General features: G+C 41.3%; 1 pseudogene; it reads right to left on the bottom strand.

The window, feature by feature from the left end:
• LOC138159418 (C-signal-like) overlaps window positions 1-9,970 on the bottom strand; it is a 15,356-nt pseudogene extending 5,386 nt beyond the window's left edge.
• Window positions 9,971-10,339: the final 369 nt, after the last annotated feature.

Raw genomic sequence — 10,339 nt, 5'->3', positions numbered from 1 at the left:
ACCATGACCTTCTTCCCAGCCCAAAACTTCTGTTATGGAGCCTGCAGCACTAGAAATGTTGATGATAGCAGCCCGGTTACAACTGAGACTATCCCAGGGGCCTGTTTGGGCAGCCTTCTTCAACAAGGGCAGGAATATCTGGCAGGTTTGGGGAAAGACATGAGAGTAGAGACATTTATTATCATCAGAAATCTAAAAAGATAAAGGTCCTACATAGCTTCAATTTTCTATCCACTTAAATTCAACAGCTTTTTGTGAAACTCAGAGTGTGAACAGCATTGTGAATGACCTTGGAGAAGAAATAATGTTTAGATATTAAGATCCTTGCTCTCATAGGGCTTACAGAAATGCATATCATTCAACAGGCAAACAGGAGGGAAAAGGGGAAAGAGGAGAAGGGAATAAGGAGGAAGGTTAAATTAAAGGAGAGATCAGCCCTAAGCAAAACAAACTCTAACCATGAAGAGTGGATCTCAAAGAGGGGCTTAAAAGAAAAGGAAGAAAACTTAAGAAACTATAATTGGGCTCTTAGCCAGAGGAAGGAAAAAGGTGAAGGAGGGTAGAAGCAAATTGGTTCAAATTTAAAGCTCTAGTGCTAAGCATAATCCTTTCTCTGCAACCTTTTTTGTTTTTAAACAAAGAGAAGGAAAAGTATGAGAATAGGTTTGCAGGAAATTCACAATTCAATCTCATAAATGTAAATGTAAATGGGATAAACTAACCCACAAAATGGAAGTGGGTAGCAAGACTGATTAGAAACCAGAACTCAACAATATAAAAAGGAAAAGAAATTGAGGGAATAAGCATAGGCAAAGAGGAAACAAAATTATTGCTTTTTGAAGATGATATGATAGCTAACTTAGAGGACCCTAGAAAAAGAATTAAAAAGCTAATTGGAACAATGAACAACTTAAACAAAGTTGCAAGACATAAAATAAAACCACATAAATCATGAGTATTACTATATATTACTAACAAAACCCATCAAGTAAAGATAGAGAAATTCTATTGAAAATAACTACAGATAGAATAAAACACTTGGGAGTCTACTTGCCAAGACATACACAGGAACTATATGAACACAATTACAAGATATTCTTCACACAAATAAAAACAGATCTAAATAGTTGGAGAAATATTAATTGATCATGGGTGTGCTGAGTCAATATAATAAAAATGACAATCCTACCCAAATTAATTTACTTATTCAGTGCCATACCAATCAAACTACAAAAGGATTACCTTATAAAGCTAATTCTAAAAATAATAATAAATTTCAGCTGGAAGAATGGTGTATCAGCAATGCCATATTCACAATGCCTCTGGAAATTACAGATATGCTGATATAATTATCCATCACAAAATACATCATGCTTGCCATATGGGGGAATAAGCTAGAAAATTTATTAAGATACCAAAAGACTGAGTCCCAAAACCAGAAAGTGAAAGCCATCAGAGTAGTTATGAAATTGGCACAGGTAGATAAAGTAGAAAGCACCCACATTCTCAAGCCTTTAAAATAGAACAGGCTACCTCAGGCAAAGGTTCTCCTCTCCCCACTCACAGCAACCACCCAGCATCCCGGAAGTGCGCTCCCAGCAGCTCCGGCCCCTGGCAGTCCTCAGCAGGAGTCCTTAGCAGGAATTCTGGCTGACTCAAAAAGGGCTTCACGCTGCTGCTGCCTCTGCTGCTGCCGCCGCCATCGCCACCACTGCTAGCCACCACAGGAACTCTAGCTTGGCTTCCACTTCCTCTTGCTCCTCCCCTTCCTGCTATGTCAGCAAGTCCAATGGGGCATGGAAGATCTTTAAATCCCATAACCCTTACATTCAGCCCCAAGATCTTTCATGTCCCTTACTTGGCAAAAATACAGTAGGAATAACTGGTGTCAATAAAATTTCACAACAATATAACAAGAATAGCACACAATAAACACAGAAAACCATATTTTAGGGTGGGGCTTGAGCATAAACTCCCCATCATTCCCCCACCCCGAACAAATGGGGCCCCAAAATCTTGTGGTAAGGGGTGAAGGTCTCTTCTTCCATGGCTACTTGCTGCTGAAATCGGATATAGAGCTGTCCCTGTCCTGAGGGGTCCCATTTGAAAGGTCAGTTCTTAATATGCTTGATGCCAGGTCCAAGGGTGACACATCACAGTTGCAGACAGGGGGTGACATCCAGCTTAAGCTATCAGGCATTTACAGATGGAGGGTACCAAGCCTGTGGAAACAAATCTAGCAAACAAGGTGAACAGACAAAAAATCAAGAAGAAGCAAAGAGACAATAACCAGACTATTGTAGCCTCACTCACGGTAGAATAAATGAGTTAAGGGTACAATTTTGTAATCATCTTCTCCAGAATAAACAATAGTTACAGTGTTATCCCTCCCATGTGCTATAATCTCTGCAGCCTTTGGAACATCATCTGGCTTCCGTTTTACCCATACTTTAGCTCCTGATTTTATTCTATCAGTAGAACCAAATCCTTCAGTTCCTCTGACAGTTATTTTGGAAGGAGGGTCAGTTTTTACAAGTGATATTGTTTTACAAGGAATGATAATCACTTGAACTATCCTATCATTTTTGTGAATCTGTATGGGCCCTTCACCTAAATTCTGGAATGTTACAACAACTTCTCCTTGATAATTAGAATCTATTACTCCAGCCAATACATGTATTCCTTGAGCTGCTAATCCTGATTTGGGTAAAATCTGTCCAAAGTAATTTTTAGGGATTCTTATGCATATCCCATCCTCGTCGCCAAATGTATCAGCAATGCCATATTCACAATGCCTATGGAAATTACAGATATGCTGATATAATTATCCATCACAAATACATCATGCTTGCCATATGGGGGAATAAGCTAGAAAATTTATTAAGATACCAAAAGACTGAGTCCCAAAACCAGAAAGTGAAAGCCATCAGAGTAGTTATGAAATTGGCACAGGTAGATAAAGTAGAAAGCACCCACATTCTCAAGCCTTTAAAATAGAACAGGCTACCTCAGGCAAAGGTCCTCCTCTCCCCATTCACAGCAACCACCCAGCATCCCGGAAGTGGGCTCCCAGCAGCTCCGGCCCCTGGCAGTCCTCAGCAGGAGTCCTTAGCAGGAATTCTGGCTGACTCAAAAAGGGCTTCGCGCTGCTGCTGCCTCTGCTGCTGCCACCGCCGTCGCCGCCACTGCTAGCCACCACAGGAACTCTAGCTTGGCTTCCACTTCCTCTTGCTCCACCCCTTCCTGCTACATCAGCAAGTCCAATGGGGCATGGAAGATCTTTAAATCCCATAACCCTTACAAATGGAAGGTCAAAAATCTCAAAGCCATAATTATCATAACAATTTGGAGCTGGCTTAATATAGAGAAGTTGATCAGTGGAATAGATTAAGTACAAAATATACAAAAATAAATGATCACAGTGGTCTAATATTTGATAAATTGAAGGATCTGAGGTATTGGGTAAGAACTCACTATCTGACAAAAACTGCTGGGAAAACTGGAAAGCAGTTTGGCAGAAACTATGTATAGACTAGCAACTCATATAGCATACCAAGATAAGCTCCAAATAGACAACATGACTGAGACAGAAAGGGTAATACCATAAACAAATTAAAAGAAATAAGGAAGAATTTACCTTTCAGATTTATGAATAGTAGAATCATAACCAAATTAGAGAAAGGATGACAGAAAGTAAAATAGACAATTTTGATTATATAAAATTAAAAAGTCTTTGCACAAACAAAAGTAATGCAAATAAATTTAGAAGATAATAGGTAAATAGGGGAGAATCTCTGCAGTAAATTTCTCTAATAAAGGTCTCATTTCTGAGATAGAAATATATAGGGAGTTAGTTCAAATTTATAAACATAGCAATCATTCCCCAATTGATAAATAGTTGAAGAATATGAACAGGCATTATTCAGAAGCAGAAATTCAAGATACCAATAGCCATACAGGAAAAATATGATCCAAATCACTAATAATTTCAGAAATTTTAAAAAGCTCTAAGGCTCCACCTCACATCCACCAGGTTGGCAAAGTTGACAAGAAAGGAAAATGCCTAATATTGGAGGGACTATGAGAAGATGGGCACATTAATACACTGTTGTTGGAGCAGCAAATTGGTCTAAACATTCTGGAAAACAATTTGAAACTATGCCCCAAAAGCTATTAAATTGTGAATTTCCTTTGATCCAGTGATATCACTACTAGATCTATATTTCAAAGAGATCAAAGAAAGGAAAAGGATCCATATATACAAAAATATTTATAGCAACTCTTTTTGTAGTGGCAAAGAATTAGAAACTAGAAGAGTACTCATTGATTGGGGAATAACTGAGCAAGTTATGTGATGTGAATATGATGAAATATTATTGTGCTATGAGAAATGATGAAGGGAATGATCAAATAGACCAAGGTTACCATGCAAAACTAGTCTCCTAGGAGAGCCCTGATTGGCAGCTGCTCTGAAGCTTCAGCAGCTACAAAAGTCAACCTAAGAGATAGATTCCAACCCCTAACTCCCTCCCTTATTTCTGTCAGTTTTTTGTAGAAGCAACCTCGGTGTGTATTCACTATATAATTCCTTCTCCCCATTCCTCCAGAACAGAGATGCTAGTCTAATGAACCAAGCAAAGTATTTTCTTTATAGTCAGTCACTTTACTTTAATTTAATAAATCATATGGTCACTAAAAAGTTCATTGTCTGAGCCATGTGGATGAGGTTCCTCAGCCACGAGCAGGAAATTTTCCAAAAGTATAAAGTAAGGGAGAAACAAATTGGGATTTCCATAATTTTAATGTTTTACAACAATTTTTTATTTTTCCATACCTTATGTGAATATCAAATTGAAACCAGCATTCTTGGTAGGCTACAGGCTTGGGTAGAGCCATAGAAATGAGAATAGTCTAAAATTTAATAGTTTGTAAGGGAGTACTCTCTGGTGAGAGTAGAGAGCATATCACAGCTTTGGATAAAGACAGAGTACATAATACCCTCTAACTGAGCCAGTACTGCCTTGTTGATTAGTTAACTAATGATTACTCAATAGTTTTGCTTTGATTGGTTGAAAAATGTTGAAAAAAGCAAAGAGACCAGATAGGTGGGGGCTGCTATTACAGATATTTGTTATTGTTATTGCTTAGTTTTTCAGTGGTGTCCAATACTTTGTGACTCCTTTTGGGGTTTTCTTGGCAGAGATACTGGAGTGATTTGCCATTTCCTTCTCCAGCTCATTTATCAGATGAAAAAACTGAGGTAAATGGGATTAAATGACTTACCCAAGGCCGCACAGCTCATAAGGGCTTGAGGTCAGATTTGCACTCAAAAAGAGGAGTTTTCCTCATGCCAGACTGGGCACTCTATACACTGTGCCATCTAGATGCCCAGTTGCAACTATACACATAATTCTGCTGTCACTCAAATTTAAATTGAAGTGAATGAGGAAGCCAAGGGTGAGAGGGGTTTGCTTTTCCCAAGATCTAATTCTTTTTTTTTTCAATTTATTTATTTATTTTTAGTTTTCAACATTCATTTCCACAAGATTTTGAGTTACAATTTTTTCTCCCCATCTTTCCCCTACCTCCACCCCAAAATAGCAAGCCTATTGAATACCCCTTTCCCCAATCTGTTCTATCTTATATCCTTCCTCATCTTCCCCACCCCCAACTTTCTAGTAGGGCAAGATGGATTTCTATACCCCAGTGCCCAAGGTCTAATTCTTAGGGAGTTCTTCCATATATAATGAGCTGAAATCTGCCTCCCCTGTTATTTCTAAACATTATTCACCCTGGAGCCAAGTAGAACAAAACTCACTCCTCTCTCCCACTTGACAACCCTTTAAATACATGAAGATGACTTTCTTTAAATGAAGTGAAAGATCCACTAATTTGGAAAAGTTAGAAGCAGCCAAATTGAGAGACACCTTGAAAGGGAGGCAGGGAATGTAAAAGGAGGCTAATGTCAAATTCCCCCAGTTCTATGACAGTGGATGGAGGTGGTCACTCACACCTATATGGGAAATGGGGATCTTTTGGGGAGCCCCAAGGAGAAGAGACTCACCTGGCCCATCTTTAGGCTACCAACAACATGAATCTGGTACAGCAGGTGCATATTTTCTTCTGACTCAGAGTGGATTGTACTTCTGAGGGCCCTTCCAGCATTGTTGATGAGTAAATTCAACCCCAAGCCCTCCAGTTGCTCCTTGACAGAGATTGAGGCCTCTTGGATAGAGGCAACATCCTCCACATCTGCCAAGACAGAACATTCGATCAATCAAAAAGTATTTATGCCAGGTACTATACAAGGCACTGGGGATACAAAAACAAAGAATGAAACAACTTCTATTATCAAGGAGATAACATTGTAATGGGGAGAGATAGATATATAGACAAATTGTTGTTGTTTGTTGTTACTCTTTGTAACCCTATTTGGGATTTTCTTGATAAAGGTCCTTCTCCAACTCATTTTATCAATGAGGAAACTGAAGTAAACAGGGTTAAGTGACTTTCCCAGGGTCACACAGCTACTAAGTATTTGAGACCAAATTTGAACTCAGGTCCTCCTGACTTCAGGCCCAGTACTCTATCTACTGCATCACCCAGCTGCCCCAGATAGTTAGATAGATAGATGTGTGTAGATAGATAGATAGAAAAATAGATAGACAGACAGGATGATAGGTGTATATATGTGTGCATATAAACACATCACATGTATATGTATATGTATGTATATATATTTTGTGTGTACGTACCTCCATAGATAGATGGTATATGTATCTCCATAGATAAGTATATCTGTGCACATGTGTTAGTATATACAGAATAAGTATAAAGAGAAGAAGTAGAGAATATTTTGTATTTATAACAAAGTTATCAAAAAAAAAGGGGAAGGTGCTAGCAGCTAGAAGGGGTCAGGAAAGTTTTCATGTAGAAGACAGTGCTTGAGCTGACAGAGTCACAAAGAAAGAGAGTGATTCTATTAGGTTAAGGTTAAGAGGTAATGAATTCCAGGCATGGGGAAACTGCCAGTGTACAAGTATGGAAATGAGAGCTGGGGTAGTATTATGACCACAGATAAAAAGCCAATTGGTCTCAATCGAAGAATGAAAGAAGGAAAGTGATGCAAGATGAGGCTGAACAGAGTCGTTTGTGATTTCTTCTAGAGGTAATAGGGAGCCAGTACAGTTTATTGAGCAGGGGAATGACAGTCAGATTTCCACTTAAAAAATTATTTTGACAGAATTGTGGAGAATGGACTGGGGTGAGGAGATACTTGAGGAAGGTAGACAAATTTGGAGGTTGTGATAATCCAGGCATGAGATGATGAGGACCTGAATTTAGAAAGTATCTATATGAACAGAGAAAAAGAATTAGATGTGAAAAAAATGTCGTGGATGTAGAAACATCATGACTTGGCAACTGATTGCATATGTAGGGTAAAGGAGAATAAGAGTCAAGAATAGTACTGAGGTCATCTATGAACCTGGAAGAATGGAAAAAGAAATGAGAGAGTGTGGAAGAGAAGGGTGAGTTTGGGGAGAGATAATGAGTTGTTTTGGACATGCTGAGTTTGAGATGTTACCAGGACATCCAGTTTGAAATGTCCAGTAGGCAACTGGTGATGAGAGACAATCTCAGAAGACAGACTGATGCTGGATTTAGAGATCTGTGAGTTTTTTCATACAGATATATTTGTGTGTGTCTTCATAATAGATGATAATCATGCAAATTTAGAGATATTTCTACTCCAAAAGTCTTGTGGACTATTTACCTGACCTGTGGTAGAATCTTGTGTTGCATCATATGCAAAACTGTTCACACCATCCCTTAACCCTGACATAGTGATGTCATGTTGATCCTCTTAGAGGACAAAGGACAATAACAACCAGATAGGTCACCCACAGAAGAGGGGTAGAACAGAGCCTTGGGGAATAATCACAGAGGGCAAGATATGTGTGATGAGGCAGCAGACTCTGAGAAAGATAGGTCAGACAGGTAGAAGAACCAGGAGAAAGGAACAGAGAGGAAGAGAAACAGAGAAAGAGAAAACAGAAGGAGAGGATGGTCACCAGTATTAAACACAGTGGATAGACTGAGAAGGATGAGGACTGAGAAGTCTCTCGGCTACATTGAGGAGAAGGGAAAGAAGAAAAGAGAGAGAGAGAGGAGGTTGAGGGAAGTGAGTGGTCCACCAAGGTAGGAAATTGGCAAAATCTTTGTCATGGCAAAATCTTTCCCCTTCAGTCCAAGTGTCTCCCTACCACATTCTGTGTCTCAACTGCTTATGACTCGTGTGATTATCAACTGACTCTCAGCCTGATAAGTCCCCATTACCAAGTACAGTGACTCAATACGAGGACTTCTAATGGTCCTTTCTTCTACCAGGAGTGATGATAGGGAAAGAGATCCATGATGTCACTTGATAAGAGCTTAAAGTGTCTCTGCCTCCCAGGAGTGTTTTGACATGTCATATGACACTGTCCAGACTGAAATGCCTTCCAAATCCAAAGAAACAAATCATTTGTGACTAAATTGTAGATACCATGGCAACCTAGCAGGGGAGATATTGGGAGACAGGAGACCCTGTTCCATGCCCCTCAGATCAGTCCCATGTGCAAGCTACTTAGCACATGACACTGTTTCTGACACCAACATCTCCTTTACGCAAAAGGCAGAGGGCCTGATGTCTACTATCTCTTCTGTGTTCTAGAAACGAGCTTGGGGAGACCCAGAGAGGGTGTAAATCTCCCTAAGATACACAGCAAGGTAGGCAAGCCAAGAGGACCTGCCTTTGGACTATATGCTCTCACTTTTGTTAACTTTAGTCCTTCTGCTAGTAAGTATGGCATAAGCTACAAGCCTGATTTTACAAGAGAGCCTAAGCTAGAATTTGATTCTGGTATTTCCTAGCTTGTGACCCTCAGCAAGTCACTTTTGTCTGAGCATTATTTTCCTGAGCTCTAAACCTTACTTATCCTAAGTATGCCCAGACCCCCTCCCCCTCACCCCTACCCCCTGCCCCACACACAAAAGTCCTCCTACCTCTTCCCCCTGGGGAACTTGGGGGTGAAGCCCTGTGCCAACAAGTAGGATCCCAGGAAGTGCCAGTGGGAGTAAGTGTGGAGTTGGGACAGGGCTCCACAGACGAGAAAGGAGTGGGGTGGGGAGGGAGAGGGAATGAGTCTGTAGGGACACTCACCCAAGCGGAGGATCTGAACATTGGAGTGCCGAGCCGCGAGCTCTCGAAGTTCCTATAGCAGCATAGAAGCAAGAAAGTGAAGATGACTCCACCAATCCGCCCCGATGGGAAGATGTGGGACATTGAAGAGTCCCCCCCTCACCCCCTCCCAGGAGCGCGGGCACTACTGGAGTTTAAACCCAAGGCCCCAAAGACCCTCCACCCCTACTAGGATCTCCGAAAAATGACAGCCCCGTCACCTTTCCCGCACCCACCCAGACCTGGACCCCTGATTGAACAGTGCCTCTTTGCAAAAGTTCGTCCCCAAAGACCCAGCACTCGGGAGATACTAAGTCATCAGTCAACCTCCCAGGTCTAGAGTCTATGACCCTGGGAAGAAGCCTTGGCTCCCTAGAGATATCCTGCAAAAACCCAAGCTTCTCCTTTGACGTCTTCGGCATCCCAGAGGGCTGCAGGTCTAAACACTCGGTCCCAAGGTCTGGAATGGAAGGCATTTCGCTTTCCGGGCAAGTGAGGTGAGGTAAGGGTGAGGCGGGGTGGAGAGGGAGGTGAGCTCCGGGAGCGAGTGAGGGGTTCATCCCTTTCACCTGGGCGTCAGAGGGATTCCTGCAGATCGCAAACAACATCTGGGGAGGCTTGGCCATTTGAAGCAATTGCCTGACAAACTCGAGCCCCAGCCCGCGGTTGGCACCAGTCACCAGCACGCTGGAAGGGTTTAGGAGAGCCTGTGAGGGATCCTGGCATTCCATAACAGCTTTCTAAAATCTGTCGCCAGACCTCCTACCTGCTCCGCACTTTTGCTCCGTCTTCTAGTCCCGTCTTTATGCCCGGGTCAGTAACGATCTGGAGAGTGACTTCACTCTCTTTGTCGCTTCAGCTTGGCGCTTAAGGAAACTAAGGGCTACAGACCGTACATCACAGACCCGCCTCCCCTTCTAAAGTCTAACTTTGACCAACCTAACGCTTATCTATCTTTGAACCAAATTCCCCACCCACTTTGCCTAGTATTCTGTCTTTAATCATTCTTCCCCTTTTATCCTTGTGTTTTCCATTTTAAGAAAGCCTATATAGTAAATACTACAAACTGTGTTCCCAGTTTTCCATCTTTTCTTTCCTTCCTTGTAAGTTTTCTTTTAT

This window comes from Petaurus breviceps, unplaced genomic scaffold (genome assembly GCF_028583685.1).
Source record: "Petaurus breviceps papuanus isolate PSGF00001 unplaced genomic scaffold, PetGlider_PUasm1.0 176, whole genome shotgun sequence".
Lineage (NCBI taxonomy): Eukaryota > Metazoa > Chordata > Mammalia > Diprotodontia > Petauridae > Petaurus > Petaurus breviceps.
This window is presented reverse-complemented; position numbering and strand designations above follow the sequence as displayed.